Source organism: Magnolia sinica, chromosome 3 (assembly GCF_029962835.1).
Source record: "Magnolia sinica isolate HGM2019 chromosome 3, MsV1, whole genome shotgun sequence".
NCBI classification, from domain to species: Eukaryota; Viridiplantae; Streptophyta; class Magnoliopsida; order Magnoliales; family Magnoliaceae; genus Magnolia; species Magnolia sinica.
The window spans coordinates 58,397,072-58,415,110 of NC_080575.1; positions in this window are offsets into that span (position 1 = coordinate 58,397,072).

An 18,039-nucleotide genomic window follows, 5' to 3' on the forward strand; every position below is an offset into this window, starting at 1 on the left:
AAGGATCCACTTGTAGCAATCAGGGTGATACTATGTTTGATTCAAAGACACAACTGGAATTGGAGTCCTATCTTATCCAGATGGAAGAAGAGACGGTCAGATCTTTGAACTTCTCATGAATCTAGTCATTAAAGAAGAAGAATTGGGAAAATTGGAAGGGATTCCATCACCTAACCATGCCCATGGGACGATGGCAAACAATAATATTTACCAATCCATCAATCTCAGAATAGGAAAGGACGATATTCAAAGCTATCGCAGATTTATTATAACTTGTCACAACAAACCATTAAAAACTGAAAATATTTCTTATAATCAAACTAGAATCAAAGAGAGTTCAACATAAACATGAATCAAAGTAATAAAAACATCCCATCACAATACAAGCTTTACCTCTTAGCCCTAGCTAAGAGGTTTAGCCAACTATAGACATGATTGAACCAAAGTCTCTTAAATAAAATATAAAAACAACTAAGGAAGAAGAGAAAAACCTCTTAGCGATGGCTTCTCCACCCTTTTACTCTACTTTTCAAACCCTAGAAGATGTGTAGGAACATCATAGAGACTCCTATTTATAGTTGGGGAACTCCCTCCTACGAACTAACCTTGAAAATTCGCAAAGCGACCTTAGAACCGCCTCAAATTTACACAGTCTGAGTGCTATCTGCGTAACCTTCGACTAGTCGAGGACAACCTTCGACTGGTCGAGGATCACCTTCAACTGGTCAAGGATGATGGGAATTTATAGGATTTGATCGCTTGAGTTTGAGTTGAAGTTTCTTCGACTAGTCGAAGAAGAGCTTAGATTAGTCGAAGGAGGGCTTAGACTAGTCGAAGCAGGAAGATTTTTAGGGTTCTTTTTCTTCACTTCAAATCTTCAATTCCCTTAATTCCTCACTTGGTTTTCTTAGATCTTTGTCATGTGAATTCTTCATTCTTGGTCTCATAAGATCTATCCTTGGCTTTGGTGATTCTTGAGTGTTAAATCCATGCTTTAAGCATCCTTTTCGATCCAAGCTCTTAAATTCACTTTGCAACACAATCATGATAAAAATAAAACATTAAGCATTATCATGTTTATAAAACCAACTAATAAATAGGGAATAAAATGCAATATTTGACCCTCAACAACCGCCAGTCTACACGTAAACTTCCTACTTTTAGGTGCAGCGTCCCTCACTTGTGTGAAGACTCCATTGTGAATGATGACACACTATTGTCGCGTATTATACTCTGATTGGGCTTGATTTTGGGCTTGGTTTTAGGTTTAACTAGATGAGTTGATTGGGTTGTTGGGATGGGTAAGTTGACCGAATGAGTCGACTTAGTGAGTTGACTTGGTAAGTGGACCCATCGAGTAAACTCATGGTTCTAGGATTTAGGACTTGGATTGACTGGGTTGACTAGGTTGAGTTTAGGGCTTTAGGATTCGGGTCCCTAGGGTTTAGTCTTCTAGGGTTAAAGTTTAAGATTAGAGTCTTAGTTAACCATCCATTTATTCAAACTCAATCATCTTATCGGCTCAAAGGGGGGTCTCTATAGATGCCTCTCTTTGGCAGAGTTTGTGTGAAAATGAATGCCAAAGCAAGTGGACACCCCATCTTTACCAACTAGTCATGAATTGTGGTCTAAATTCATTATCTGCCTTTGTGTCTGTGTCAGTTGGTTACCTAGAAGTATATAGCTCGGGAAAACATTGCAATTGTCTCTATACTTTTTTGCGGTATTACGAGTAACCAATCACAATCCTTTCAACCCTAATCGATATTAACATCAAAAAGGTATAGTAGAGCCCATGTACTTTCTGCGACCTTATGTGGATACTAACCCGAATTGGAATTTTTGTTGCTTCCCAAATCACCCTCAGGAGTACTTATTTTGCTAGATCGGCAAAGTGGTTAGCTTACCTTATACTATTTACAGTCTTACAGGGATCTCACTATGCCAACTTAGACTCAGTCAAGTTTCGCAAGTATTCATGCCTAGGTATGTGCGGGTGACTTTTTTCATGAAATCTTATAATTTTAACACTTGGGTTACAATTTGTCTTTTTTCTCCATTTAGATGATTTCTTCTTACTAGTATTGGCCTATTGTCTTTCTTAGCAGTAGCATTTAATATGATCAACTTAATACTATGGGGAGAGAAACTGCGTGGGGGTTTTTATTCAAATTTAATATGATCGTCTTTCTTAACATCAGCATTTAATATGATCTACTTAACACTACAGTTCATTCTGATTGTATGTTGACGTGCATTCGAATTTAATAATCTATGTGAAAACTGCAAGACATCAAATGTTATTCAATTTTGTGTTGACTTCTACCTAGGGATATGGAAGATCTCTTAGTGCCTCAAAAGCCCAACCCTTTATTTCTTAAAATATTTTTGTGATTTTGAATGTCATGCCACTATGGGGAGAGATACTGCATGGGGGTTGTTATTACTTGATGATTTTTGTAAACGGGTCCAGCTTACTTAGTTATCTCCACTGGCAATGCCTATGGGATTTCAAGTAAGTTGGTTTTTATTGGAAACATACAAGGGGCTGAGGTGTTTTCTTGTGACATGATAGTTGCATTCTAAATTGACTCGGCTAGGGATTATGGATTTTAGGATTTTACTTTATCGCTTGGGTTTTTATGGTCGTAATCAAGACTGAGATTTGCTAGAGATGGTTTATCTGTAACATCCCAAAATTTTTGTAGTCTGAGTACATACTCGTGCCTAAGAATTCTAAGTGTTGATAATGTATAAATTGGATACTTTAAAAATCGCGCCAATTCTTTTTCATTTAGATCACATCCAATACAGTTAATTTTATTCACGAGAATAAAATCAACTATATTGTTATTTCATTTGAGTAAAAGAATTCAACAAATTATCAAAAGCCTTCTCAATGAGAGCTTATTACATTATCAAGTTCGCATCGGAAATATAAAACTAAATCATAAAACTATCTTCTTATTCATTCAGTATAATCTTACATAAGGAGACGGTCCTTTAGGTCTTCAATCTGTATATTACCTACATCATTTGTATGGTTGGAGGGGGTTAACACCCTACTCATAGTGATGGTTATCCTTTAAGATTAACAATAATTTAAGAGATTCATAGAAGTAATGTAAGGGTTATGATACGTCTCATACTCCACTATTACTACTGGTATCAACATACACAACAATTATATATATAAATGCTTGCTTAACAAAGTGTATATGGCTCATCATACTTAGTGATCATCACAATGTGGAATACGGTTTACAAAAAACCCGACTCGCCCCGCATCCCATAACTAGGGAGATTAGCTGGCATGACCAATGTTAATGTGGATTTATGCGAACATCTTAAGGCGACAGAACAACGTGGTTGGAGAATTTACGTAACACAATGTGTTCATGGAGTGACTATTTGTGACATCCAATGCTAAAAAGTGATGTAACAGTATGGGATTTACTTACATTGATTGTGTACCATGCCAACCAACCCAAGGAATTACGTGCCGACTAAGAGGGCCCCTACCCGTAACGTATTATGTCCACGATAAATATTGAGCCACTAGTTGTGATACCTTTAACACATCACTTACATTGATAGATAGATAAGGTTTTGGAATTTCAAGGCACATGCCCAAGCCATAAAGTTAAATAACACATGGCTAATAAAATAAGGAGGAGAGTAGTAATGGATAACTCAACCAAGAGGAGAGTGGTAATGGCCAACTCAACAAATAGGAGCGTAACAATGAATAAATTAGCATAGAGGAGAGTGGCAGGGGCCAACTCAACAAAGAGGAGAGTGACAAGGGCCAACACAACAAAGAGGAGCAACAAGGGCTAACTCAACAAAATTGGTCAAGGTAAGGGCAAGGCTTTTATCCATCACCTCACATAAATTTATAAAGATCACGCATAATACCATAGTTCCCAAAGGATAAATAAATGATGGTGATAAATCAAACAATTGTAGGGATAATTTACAATAACATGTTGGATAATTTACAATAACATGGAAACATGTAAAAGGCATGATAATTCATATCAACTTAAATCAAAGTAAGCTTAAAGGAATCCCTCACATAAATTCAGAAAGATCACATATAATTAACATCACACCTTAACCATAATTCTCAAATGATAAATAATTGATGGGGGTAAATTAAATATTTGCATAAAGGATTCAAAGCATGTGAGGGAACAGAATAATTCATATCAACTTAAGTTAATATAAGTTAAAGGACTCCCTCACCTTAACCTTAGATATAAATCCTAGATAGATATCCATGTAGGAAAGCTTTTACATAAATCACAACATCGCTTGAGCAAGAGGGAGATACCAAACGTTTGGAGAAGGAAGCAGATGATGGATGTCTAGGTTTCTCTTTTTCTTTCTTTCTTTTTCTTTTTCTCACTCTCCCTCTCTCCTTGGACATTTAAGAGGTGGGCATGTGCATGAAGAGGGGAACACATGCCCACCGTTTTTAAAAGGGAGTGTGCGTATGAGAGGGACGTGTTTCACATCATAATTTGGATTGGGTTTATCCAATTTTACATTTTTTAACGATCTTTCTTTAAATATAATTTGTCCATTGTGTCAGAGTCTTTGAATAGAGCCGAGGCATATGATTTTCTTGGTGATCTGAAATTTATATTAGTCAATCTTGAAAATTCTCTTAATGGGTGTCAAAACGAAATTGATCTCGATTAACAGTCCACACTTAATGATCAGGGCCCAAATTTTAGAAAAATGTGTAGTTAGGATAGGCAAACAGTTGGGCAAATTTTGGTGGTTAATCGATGGTGGAAAAGGCCTATATGTATAATATCACCTTTTGCATCAAAAGAAGGAACTGACTTCAGTGTTCAACGGTGTAGGATCATAGATCAGGTCTAAATTTTGTATAACCTTGTAGTCATATAAGACCAAAGTGGGGTCCAAATTTGAGTTACAATGGATGGAAGGAAGTGGTTAAATCAAAATATCTAAATTTATAAGGAGTTGATAGGCCTTGAAAGGTAACTTCGCGCCTAAGGAAAAACCTACCAAAGTGGGGTCTTCAAATTTCGAACTTGGTCCATATTATGGGCAATCCAAGTCATTCATACGAAGGAAAATATCCTACTATCACTACTCACGAGGTTTCTTCACTCGATGGACACCGAAATCAATGGTTAAGGGGCTAATTTGTCAATTGGGTCACTTTTGCAATGATCTAAGGACCGAAATTTGACATGTATGGTTAATTTATGACACATAGGCATAGTATAAAATTTCACATTAAACGGATTGTGAAAACCATATGATCTAGAATTTAGGGGTCTAGGTTAATGGCATTTTTGTAATTATTAGGGACATGAGAATTTGGAAAAATCTAATAGTTCTACATGGTTATAGGCACGTTTCTAAGTAATTCTTTAAAAAAAAGGACTTATATCTAGTAATTATGAATAAAGAGTTATTCATCAAAATAATTAGGAAATATACATATATCAAACCACACAATGGATGGTCAGATGAAAAGTTTAAAATAGGAAAACTTGATGGTTAGTACTCTAACAATGTATATATGTATACGTACGACCAGTTTTGTAAATGGAAGAACACAAGGTTGGTTTTAGGAGTGATTAGGGGGGTAGAACATGTGTATTGTTTGATTCGAGTGTATTATTCACATGTGTAAGTTTCTCAAATTGTAATTCTGTTGGTGGGTTAAGCATATTCATAGGTGATGAACAAGATGAATGGATCAAAATATCAACTTGATGTATGTACGAGTGGATGTGGAGATCAAGTAGCTATTTTACTATGATCGGGTGGTCCCAAATCAAAGTGGACGGTTAAATGTCTCCATCTAGCAGTGCATATTTAACTAAGCGGTTGGTTATGATAGACAAGTGAGAATATTTAGGTATATGATGATTCTATCTTAAAATCAATGGTCAGATAGCTTGATCTATGAATGAAGATTATTCACAATGGTCAGATTCGTGTTGGAGAATAGATGTAAGGTTAAAATAGCTAGATTAGTATCGTACACATGTAAATAATAAGTTAAATCTCATGGTAACACTCGAGAACTTTCAATACTCAGGTATTGAAAAGTTCAAGGTGTTACAATCTACTTCCTTAAATAAAATTTCGTCTCCAAAATTTAATTACTTATACCATTTACACTAATTCATTTGGTTTAATTTTCATTATATTCCTCATGAGGTAGATATATATGTTTAGGTTTGTTTATAATTGGCTATATGAAATCGAGACGCCACAATCTACCCCCTCAAATGAAAATCTCGACCTCGAGATTTATATACATATAATTATTTTATTGATTTATACATTTAACTTTATAGTATTTCACATATTAGTTCCCCCATTATGTAGAGTAAATTTTCTCTATTTTTTTATTCTTAGTGTTTCAGGGCAACACAGTAAACGGTTATAGTACGACTAATCCTAACACACTGAACTCTTGCTTGACCAGGGCGGTGAGTTCTTTGCTATCATTCATTCTGGTTGAGTCTCAAACTTCTACTTAATCAAGGCATTAAGTTTATTGGTAAGCACCCGGGATTTGGTACTTGGATCAACCCACTTCTAACTTGCTTAAATATGATTCCGTAAATTCATGGTCCCGATCATTCCAGATCCTTGGGGAATATGATTTTTTTTCATTCCACTGTAAAATTACCCTAGGTTTCATAAAGGATAGGCCTAAATTATCCATTCATTGTTGAACCTAAGCTTTATTGTATCCTTTATATATAGGGTTGTAAATTTCCAAAATCATTTTATATTGACAGTCTATCACTCTCAGAATTTTAATTTATGATCCATGTGTCCAATTTATTTAAAATTTGGAAATTAAGTCCTTGACTTATTTTTGAAGTTAAAGAAAATTTTCTGAGTTAATATTCCACATTTTCGGGGTAGTTTCACGCTTGTGAGTTGTATAAAAGCTTCTTGTCCCATAGTAATTCTTACCTATTTTTGTTATTGTCAGATTTTTATAGATTTTTTTACGAATCCTATTGGGTTAAAATTTTAGGAGGAGATTCTTGGGGACCTAATTTAAGTACCAAAAAATGTTTGAAATTTTTCGATAAGTATACCTACCGAGACCAACGGAAGTTTCCTAATATGTAAATTTTCATCAAAACGACAACAAAATTTAAGAAAATTGGAAAATATCCGATTCTGGTTTAGCAAATTAGTTTTTCTTGCTTGGAAATTCATTTAAGGATAAATTTTAGTTCATGACAAGTTCATTTAGGATTTTAAGAATTTTTCTAAAGGTACCTAGATTCATAGTCCCTAAATTCCACATCTAACTTAATATTTCCAATAGGGAACCTGAATATGGGTTTCTAATTCCTCAACTTCCTATTTCCTTTGGGGCTCTAATTAAGTATATATACCTAATTCATATCCTATATTAGTTGTATAAAACTTATGATGGTCCATTCCCCTAGGCTTAGTTAATCTCATGCTCTGATACCAACTGTAACATCCCAAAATTTCCACGGCCCGATTACATACTCATGCCTAAGAATTACAGGTGTTAATAATGAATAAATTGGATGCTTTAAAAATTGCACCATTTTTTTCATTTAGATCACATCCAATTACAATCATGAAGGTAACCATTCACGAGAATAAAATCAACTGTATGTGTTATTTCATTTGAGTAAAAGAATTCAACAAATTATTAAATTCCCTTTAAATTGGAGCTTATTACATTATTGAGTTCGCATTGGAAATATAAAACTATCTTCATATTCATTCAATATAATCTTGCATAAGGAGATAGTCCTTTAGGTCTTCAATCTATACATCACCTACATCATCTGTATGATTGGAGAGGGTCAACGCTCTACTCATAGTAATGGTTGTCCTTTAAGATTAATGATAATTTAAGATATTCATAAAAGTAATGTAAGGGTTCTGATAGGTCTCGTACTCCACTACTATGAGTGGTATTAACATACGCAACAATTGTATATATGAATGTATGCCTACCAAAGTGTGTGCGGCTCATCATACTTAGTGATCATCATAATGTGGAATACAGTTTACAAGAAACCCGACTTGCCCCGCATCCTATAACTAGGAAGTTTCACTAGCGTGTCCAATATTAACGTGGATTTATGCGAATATCTCAAGGCGACACAACAATGCTGTTGGGGGATTTACATAACACGATGTGTTCATGGAGTGACTATTTATGACATCCAATCCCGAAAAGTGATGTAACACGCATGGTGATTTACTTACATCGATTATGCACCACGCCAACTAATCCACAGAATTATGTGCCGACTAAGAGGGTCGCTACCTGTAACATATTACGTCCACAATAAATGTTGAGCCACTAGTTGTGATACCTCTAACACTTCACTTATATTGATAGAGAGATAATTCAAATTACGAGGGGTTTTGGATTTCCAAGGCACATGCCCAAGCCATAAAGTAAATAACACATGGCCAATAAAATAAGGAGGAGAGTAGCAATGGATAATTCAATTAAGAGGAGAGTGACAATGACCAACTCAACAAAGGGAAGAGTAACAATGGGTAACTCAACAAAGAGCAGAGTGTCAAGGGCCAACTCAACAAAGAGGAGAGTGGTAAGGGCTAACTTAACAAAGAGAAGAGCAGCAAGGGCTAACTCAACAAAATTGGTAAAGGCAAGGGCAAGGCTTATATCCATTGCCTCACATAAATTCATAAAGACCATGCATAATACCATAGTTACCAAAGGATAAATAAATGATGGTGGTAAATTAAACAATTGTAGGGAGAATTTACATTAACATATAAACACGTAAAAGGTAGGATAATTTATATCAACTTAAATCAAAGTAAGCTTAAAGGAATCCCTCACATAAATTCAGAAAGATCATATATAGTTAACATCACACCTTAACCATAATTCCCAAAAGATAAATAATTGATGGGGGTAAATTAAATATTTGCATAGAGGATTCAAAGCATGTGAGGGAACAGAATAATTCATATCAACTCAAGTTAATATAATCTTAAAGGAATCCCTTACCTTAGCCTTATATCTAAACCCTAGGTAGATATTTATGTAGGAAAACTTATACATGAATCACGACATTGCTTGAGCAAGAGGGAGATACCAGATGTTTGGAGAAGGAAGCAAATGATGGACGTCTAGGCTTCTCTCTCTTTCTTTTTCTTTTTCTTTCTCTTTCTCTCTCTTTCTCTCTCCTTAGACGTTTGAGAGGTGGGCGTGTGAATAGAGAGGGGAATGCATGGGAGTGTGGATATGAAAGGGGTGTGTTTAACATTGCAATTAGATTGAGTTTCTCCAATTTTTCCTTTTCTAATAATCTTCTTTAAATCTAATTCATTCATTGTGTTAGGGTCATCGAATAAATTCGAGGTAGATAATTTTCTTAGTGATCCGAAATTTATATTGGCCAATCTTGAAAATTCTTCTAATGAGTACTAAAACGAACTTGATCTCAATTAACGGTCTATACTTAATGATCAGGGGCCAATTTTTGAAGAAATGTATAGTTATGATAGGAAAACAGTTGGGCAAAATTTGGTGGTTGATCGATGGTGGAAAAGGCCTATATCTAAAATATCACCTTTTACATCAAAAGCAAGGAATTGGCTTCAGCGTGCAATGATGCAGGATCATAGAACAGGGTCAAAATTTTGTATCACCTGGTAGTCATATGAGACCAGAATGTGGTTTAAATTTGAGTTGCGATAGATAGAAAGAAGTGGTTAAATCAGAAGATCCATATATTATAAGGAGTTGATAGGCCTTGAAAGGATAACTTCGTGCCTAAGGAAAAGCCTACCAAAGTGGGGTCTTTATATTTCGCACTGGGTCCATATTATGGACAATCTAAGTCATTCATATGAAGGGAAATATCCTACTATGACTACTCACGAGATTTCTTCACTTGATGAACACCGTAATCAATGGTTAAGGGGATGATTTACCAATTGGGTCACTTTTACAATGATCTAAGGGCCAAAATTTGACATGTATGGTTAATTTATGATACATATGCATGGTATAAAATTTCACATCAAACGGATCGTGGAAACCATATGATCTAGAATTCAGGGGTCTAGGTTAATGGCATTTTCGTGATTATTGCTGACATGAGAGTTTTGAAAAATATAATAGTTTTACATGGTTATAGGCATGTTTCTAAGTAATTCTTAAAAAATGACTTATATCTAAATTATTATGAATAAAGAGTTATTCACAAAATTAATTAGGGAATGTGCATATATCAAACCACATAATGGATGGTCAGATGACATGTTTAAAATAGGAAAACTTGATGGTTGGTTTTGTAAGAGTGTATATAAGTACATGTACGACCAGTTTTGAAAACAGAAGAACACAAGGTGGGTTTCTAGAGTGATTAGGGGGTAAAACATGAGTATCATTAGATTCGAGTGTCTTATTCACATGTGTAAGTTTCTCAGATTGCAGTTCTGATGATCGGTTAAGCATATTCATAGGAGATGAACATGATGAACAGATTAGAATATCAACTCAATGTATGTACGAGCGGATGTAGAGATTAAGTAGATAGTTTACTACGATCGGGTGGTCTAAAATCAAAGTGGACGGTTAGATGTCTCTATCTAGCAGTACGTATTTGACTGAGCAGTTGGTTATGATGGACAAGTGAGAATATTTAGGTATATGATGATCCTATCTTAAAATCAATGGTCAGATAGCTTGATTTATGAATGGAGATTATTTCCAACGGTCAATTCGTGTTGGAGAATAGATGTAAGGTTATGATAGCTAGATTGGTATCGTACACATGTACATAATATGTTAAATTTCATGGTAATACAATAAGAGTCCAATTTATGAGAGATGGTTGATTTTTTCCATCATCTCACAAACTTATTAGGTATTTTTTTCTATTCTAGATTGTTGAATGTTATCTGACCCAATTTTCATTAAGGATGATGTGGATTTGTCCATCACTGGCAGTCAGGATTCTGATTTTTGATCAATCGAGTCCATCGTCCCACTATATGTTAAGATTTTCATACGGTTATAACTCTTTTAGGGATTTAAAAGTGTTTTTGGTGTTTTAGAAAGATGATTCAATTTATCGGATCATAAGTTGGTGGTTACAATCAATGATAATTTATTTATTTTTGAGATTTTTTATGATGATTTGGTCCATTGGATTGCGAATTGACAGTCACGATCAATGTCAATTTTATTAAATTATTTTTTTTAGATTTTTAAAAGATGATCCAGACCATCAAAACACAATCTAATGGTTACAATCGATGCTAGTTTTTATTGAAATATTTTTAGGCTTTTTAAAAGATAATTTGATCCATCGAATCGTGATCCAATGGTGACAATCATTGCCAGTTTTTATAGAAAATATTTTTTAGAATTTTTTTTAAAATGATTTGGTTTATCGAATCGCTAATCGACAATCGCGATTGATGTCTATTTTTATTAAAACATTTTTTAAAGAATTTTTTGAAAAGATGATTCATTCCATCAAATCGTGAATCGTCGATCGCGATTGATGATGGTTTTTATTGAAAAGGTATGCTTACCTCTATGTGTTTAGTTCCTTGTTCTCTCTTGATGCTTGCTTTTGATATTTTTAGGCTTGAGAATATTGATTGATGGCATGGATTATGATTTTGCAACACTTCAATAGTTTGGATTGCTGGGTGTCCACTTCGATCTTTGATTGAGCATTTTCTTGCTTGTCATGCCTGTTTGTGGTCCACATCATGATGTGGCACTTAGGGAAGGGTTTGGATGGTTTTAATCACATTCTGGCCAAAGGACAGGCTCATTTCAAGTTTCGAAGGCTCCTAAGGTGTAAGGCACGTATCTTAGACCGTACCGTTCTGTAGGCTTCCATGGTCCTTCCGGTCAAATTCCGGCAACCTGCAATCTGTTATCGATGTTTGCGCATGATCTTGAGTCATGTCTCGTATATCAGAGTCAGCTCGACTCAAAACTTGTATCCTTACGACCGTGCCGTCGCCGCAGTTGCAATGCCACGTCTTGCGTACCGATGCGATACCCAGGCCAGGAGATGTGGGCCTGCGAATACATCGAAGAAACGCTGCACGTTGCGAATTCCAAGAGAATCTCTACGAACCGTCACATCAATCAATCAAGTACACATCATTTCACAAGTCAAGTACACCACCCATGCCCCATGCCACCTCACCCCTCACAAGTTAACTCTCTCTCTCTCTCTGCCCACTTATCCCTCTTTTACCCAAAATTCAACTAAACCCATACCTTTCCATTCCCTTCCTTACAACACCCATTCCACCCATCCCTTATCATCCCATCACTTCTCTCTCTCTCTCTCTCTCTCTCTCTCATTCTCTAATAATCTCCCAATCTCCTAAGAGAGCATCCAACGCCCAACCTGCATGAGAGAAAGCTTGGTGTGGCTCACCTTCCTACCTCCCATCCTCACCATTCAAAGTCCATCTTTACCGTTGAATCGCACCCCTTGGAGCTCTAGATCACAATAGCAGAAGAAAGAAGAGAAGATCAAAGGTGGGTGTTCATCATCTCGATCTTAATGATTTGAGGGCCCACATATGGTGGGACCCATCTTGATGTATGCATGGTATAGGGAGGGCCCATAGTGGTGGGGTCCCTCCCCTTCTCACGTCTCTCTAACTCTTTTTTATTACTATTATTATTATTTTCCTTGTGTGATGGTCCACCTCAATGGATGGTGTCATGGACCCCACCTATGATGTATGTATTTTATCCACGCCGTTGTCCATTCGGGGGCCCACCTTGCTGCCCGTCCGTTGGACAGGCCCTAGATGAAGGCAAACACAAATTTTAACTTGATTCAATCAGGTGGGCCACATACACGTGGACCCATCTTGATGTACTTTCCGCGCCGTCCATCTAGGCATGCCCTGGGAATAAGGCAGATGCAAACCTCAGGTGGAGCACACTGTGCTCTATCCTGCTTGTGGGACCACGGTGATGTGTGTTTTATCCTAACAGGTCCAGTCCACTAGACATGGACCCCACTTGATGAATGTATCTGATCCACACCAACCATCCAATTTCCTAGCTCATTTTAGGCATTGAGCTGAAAAATGAAGCTGAACCGAATCTCTGGCGGGCCATATTGTAGAGAATGGTGGTTTAGGTGATGTAAACTATCAGGGCCCACCGTGATGTTTCTACGTACCAAAATATTTCGAATATTGGGCTTGTTAGGCCTATCATGAGCCAAGGAACCCAACTGGCAGGGTGGATCCTCCTCCTGTGGGCCTCACCTATGAAAATCCTCACAAAAATAAAAAATATCAAAAAAATAAGGAGGGAGGCTCTAGACGCTATTGCTGCTGACGTCCAGAGGACATTGCAGCAAGTGACGTCCCACTGCTTAGAACCGCCAGGGAGAATGGGCCCCACCTCAGGCCCCACCGTGATGCATGTGGAGCATTCACACCATGCATTTGATGGGTCCAATCTAGATAATGGGTCATCCCAAAAATCATGTGAAGACATGCTTAACATATAAATCACTTGCTGTGAAGGGCCAACCGTGATGTATTTGCCATCCATCTGCTGATGGGGTGGGCCCACCCCACACGTGTGACACGTGTGGGTAGGTGGGACCCACCTTGACTTATATATTGTATATCCACGCCATCTGTCTCTGGACGATGGTTGGGTGGGGCCATCCCTGACATATGTATTTTATACATACCGCCCAACTATTTTAGATGTGGGGCCACCCCACACGTGTGTCACGTGTGGGTGAGACCCACCTTGATGTATATGTTCTATAATCCACGCTGTCCACTTCTGGAGACCGCAAAGAGGGGCCCACCTTTGATATATGTGTCTTGCGCCCATGCAGCCCAACCGTTTTCAGGATGATAGGCCCGGCGTTAGTAAGCTATGTAGGCTGACAATGATGTTTGCAGCCATACCGTCCATCTGTTTTGTGCTGAGTGGGGTCTTCCATGATGTAGTGTTTTATCTGCACCGTACACGGTGTTATGGGGCCCTGTATTGATGTATGTGTTGTGTCCCCACCACTGTCTAGTAGGTGGGACGGTGGGGCACACCTTGATGTATATATATTTTATTTACACCGTCCATGGTGTATGGGTTTTATCATGACCGTCCATCTGTATGGACCCCATCTCTAATGAATATATTTTATGCTCTTCATCCATTTAGATCAAGGGGACTTGGGCCCCAACTTGATGCATGTGCTTCATTCCATGTCATCCACCTTAAGGGTCCACCGTGATACATGTATTTTCTCCAAACCGTCCAACAGTATGGCTGCTGCAGTAGGACCTTGATGTATATATTTCTCTATGCTGTCCATTTGTTTTGGCAGCTATGGGCCACGTGCCATGTGGAGCCCACCTTGATGAATTTATTCTACATCCACTCTACCCATCTGTCCAGGGACGTAGGATTCCTACATGATGTATGTATTTTGTATTTGCATCATCCATCTCAAGACGGTGCCATGTGGGCCACACCCGTGATGTATTTGTTCTATCCACACTGTCCAGATGTGCTAGACGGTGCTAGACTATTTGGACGGTGCTACCATGTCCTGCCGTGATATATGTGATTTATCCCATGTCGTCCATCTGTCCAGGACGGTGGACCCACTATTATGTATGTGTTTTATACACACCATCCATCCTCACCGTCTAGATGGCAGGACAGTGGGACAGCCCTTGGTGTATCTGTTATATCCTAACCACCCATCCAATTGGTAAGCTTGTTTTAAGGCTTGAGACAAAATGATGCAGATCTATCAGGTGGACCACACTGCAGACAATAGTGGAAAGTTGAACACCTACCATTGGAACCCTTTAGGGATTCCAGAATTCTAGATCAATATGATATTGTTATTTCCCTTGATCCAGGTCTTTGTGACCATATGAACAGATTGGATGGAAAATAAACGTTATGGCGGGCCCTATCTTGATGGCACGTATGGCCCACCTTATATGTATGTATTATATATCTAGGCCATCCATCCCTGGACGTGGACTCTATTGATGTATATGTTTTATAAGCCCACCTGTGATATATTGGGCCCATGTGTAGGGCCCACCTATTGTGTATTAAGGCCCAGGGGTTGTGGCCCATTGTAATGTATTTCTGGCCCAATGGCAAGGCCCAATGTTATGTATGAGAGGCCCATTTGGTAAGGCCCATTGTGATGTATTTTTAGCCCATATATGTAGCTCATTAAGTTGTATATGTGGCTCAGGAGTGAGGCCCAGTGTGATGCATGTGGGGCCTACATGGCGAGGTTCAATGTGATGTGTGAGAAGCCCAATGGTACGACCCATATGATGTATGTGCAGGGCCCACCTGTTGTATATTAGGCCCATGTATGTGGCCCATTGTGATGTATATGGTGATGTATATAAGGCCTATGAATGAGGCCCCCTGTAATGTATATTTGAGGCCCACTTGAGATTTGTTGAGGCCCATGGGTTGTGGCCCATTGTGATGTGTATTAGGCCCTTGTGCGAGGCCATGTGCCCACTATATGTTTGGCTTTGGCTCTATGTGAGCCACTCCTTGGGGGCAATATTGGTTAAATGTCTACATTGTGACCTTCCCATAGGCCTTGATAAGCCCATTCTCATCGATTCTGATTATCGAGGTCAATTCCAATTATTAAGGTCGATTATCGAGGCCAATTCTGATTATCAAGGCCGATTCCGATTATCAAGGCCGATTGTCGAGGCTGATTTTGATTGCCAAGGTCGATTGTCAAGGCTGATTCCGATCGTCGAGGCTGATTCTGATTATTGAGGCGATTATCGAGGCCGATTCTAATTATCAAGGCCGATTCCGATTATCGATGCCGATTCCGATTGTCGAGGCTGATTCCGATTGTCGAGGCCAATTGTCAAGGCTGATTCTGATTGTCGTGGTCGATTGTCGAGGCTGATTTCGATTATGGAGGCCAATTCCGATTGTCGAGGTTGAATGTCAAGCCAATTCTGATTGTCGAGGCCGATTCCCATTATCGAGGTTGATTCTGATTGTCGTGGCTGATTCAATTATCGAGTCTAATTATCGAGGCCAATTGTCGAGGCCGATTATCGATGCTGATTATTGGTATCGATTGTCAATACCGATTATGAGTATGTGACAACATAGCATCATGATACATGTTATACGCATCATTTGCATGTTTTTATGAGATGCGGTTCACCATTGCATATGTCATTGGGTAGGTTGTTATGAGACTCCCTGATAGGCGGAGGTTATCTCATATAAGCGCACAGTATGCATAGGATTAATGCATGACTAGATTGTATGATCATGCATCTTACATTGTGTGTTGTGATTACTTTACGCCCTGCGACATCAGGGCCGTTACCTTCACAGGCATATCGTAGATGGCTAGATGGGACACCGAAAATTTGTTACTAGCATCAGGCTACCATAGATAGTCCTGGGTGAAAATTATTAAACCCTCTTGGTACCAGAGGACGCCCCAACGTTGAGACCGAGTGGATACATGAGCACCAAAGTACCGAATACCAAGAGGCCCCGTTTCTCACTATGTCGTGGGCAGTTGGGAGGCGGTGTGGCCTTACCCGCCCGAGGGTACGGGGCATAGCTAGGATGAGTTTGACTAGTTCGTGAATGGGTCCGCTATCGACATGTCAGGTAGAAATTGGCTGACTACTGGCTAAGCGGATAGTGAGGTCTCTTTCACTTGCATGGTGGCACATCAGTGGGCGGTGATTGCATGTAGAGTGTACTACACCCTGGTGATGATCCCAAAGATGTACGGTACTGATATGTGGATTTATTGAGCAGGAGTTGCATACTCATTCATTCACTATCCACTTGGGCTAGTGGTGCATAACTATTTGTTACATGTACTTTCGCAATGGCCAAGATTTTGGTTGGGGCGCGCGACTAACTTAAGATCAAAAGTTTACCACATTGACTATGACTATCCAAATTTAGGTATGGGCCTGGTTTGGATAGAAGTCCCTTGTGGTAGACCCCGTAGCCTGTGATATTACGTACTATCATCCTGACTTCACACCCCAGTTTGGTCATTTCATTCACATCGCATATTACATTGCATCCTCAACACATAGCACTTGGTTTACTGTGCTTCTGTATTACATGGCCTAGATAAGGCTGTCGGTACTTGTGGACTCGGTATTTGATATTTGGCTTACTATGTCACCGAATTGCATTACTTTCTCAGTATATGACATTGGCTTGTTATGTCTTTTCATTGCATATCCTAGGTGAGGTTGATGATATTTTTATAGACTTGTCAGTATTTCTATTTACTCTGATATTACATGACTCGTGGACTTACCAGTATGTTTCCACTTGTTTTGTTATCATATGATTCATGATCTCGCCAATGTTTCTGACATTGTATGATTATGGCGTTGTATTCATGTGCTTGGCACTTATCTTGTGCACACACTTTCACCACCCTCTAAGATTTCTATAAGCTTATGAACGATAGATGCATGCAGGTGATGTTAGGTTACAACAACATTAAGCTTGGAGCACACAGTGGTCTTCTGGAGCTTTGATTTTCGATTTATGTATTTCCCTTTCAGCATTATATTCAAATGTTTATATTAGTGGATATGTGATGATGATGTTGCCTTTGTGATTTGGGTAAACTTGTGGTTATGCTTATTACGAGCTAAATGTACATATGAAAATCCTCCTTGTAAGATCCCATAATCAGAATCTGGCATATGGACGCTGGGAGTCGAGAATGGGGTACTACGGAGGCTGTCGGCACCGGATTCAGCGTTCAAGAATTTTGTGAGCCCAATTTTCGAGTTTGGGGCATGACATAAGGTATCTTCAGCTGATGTCACCCTGCAATTTTCACCTATTATAAGCCCCTAGGCCAACCTCCATGAGCGGGATCAAAGTGTACAGATCGGCGAAAACCCGGCTGCCATTGGTCTCTCTTTTAATAAGATTTCTTGGTTTGTTCTTCTTCATAT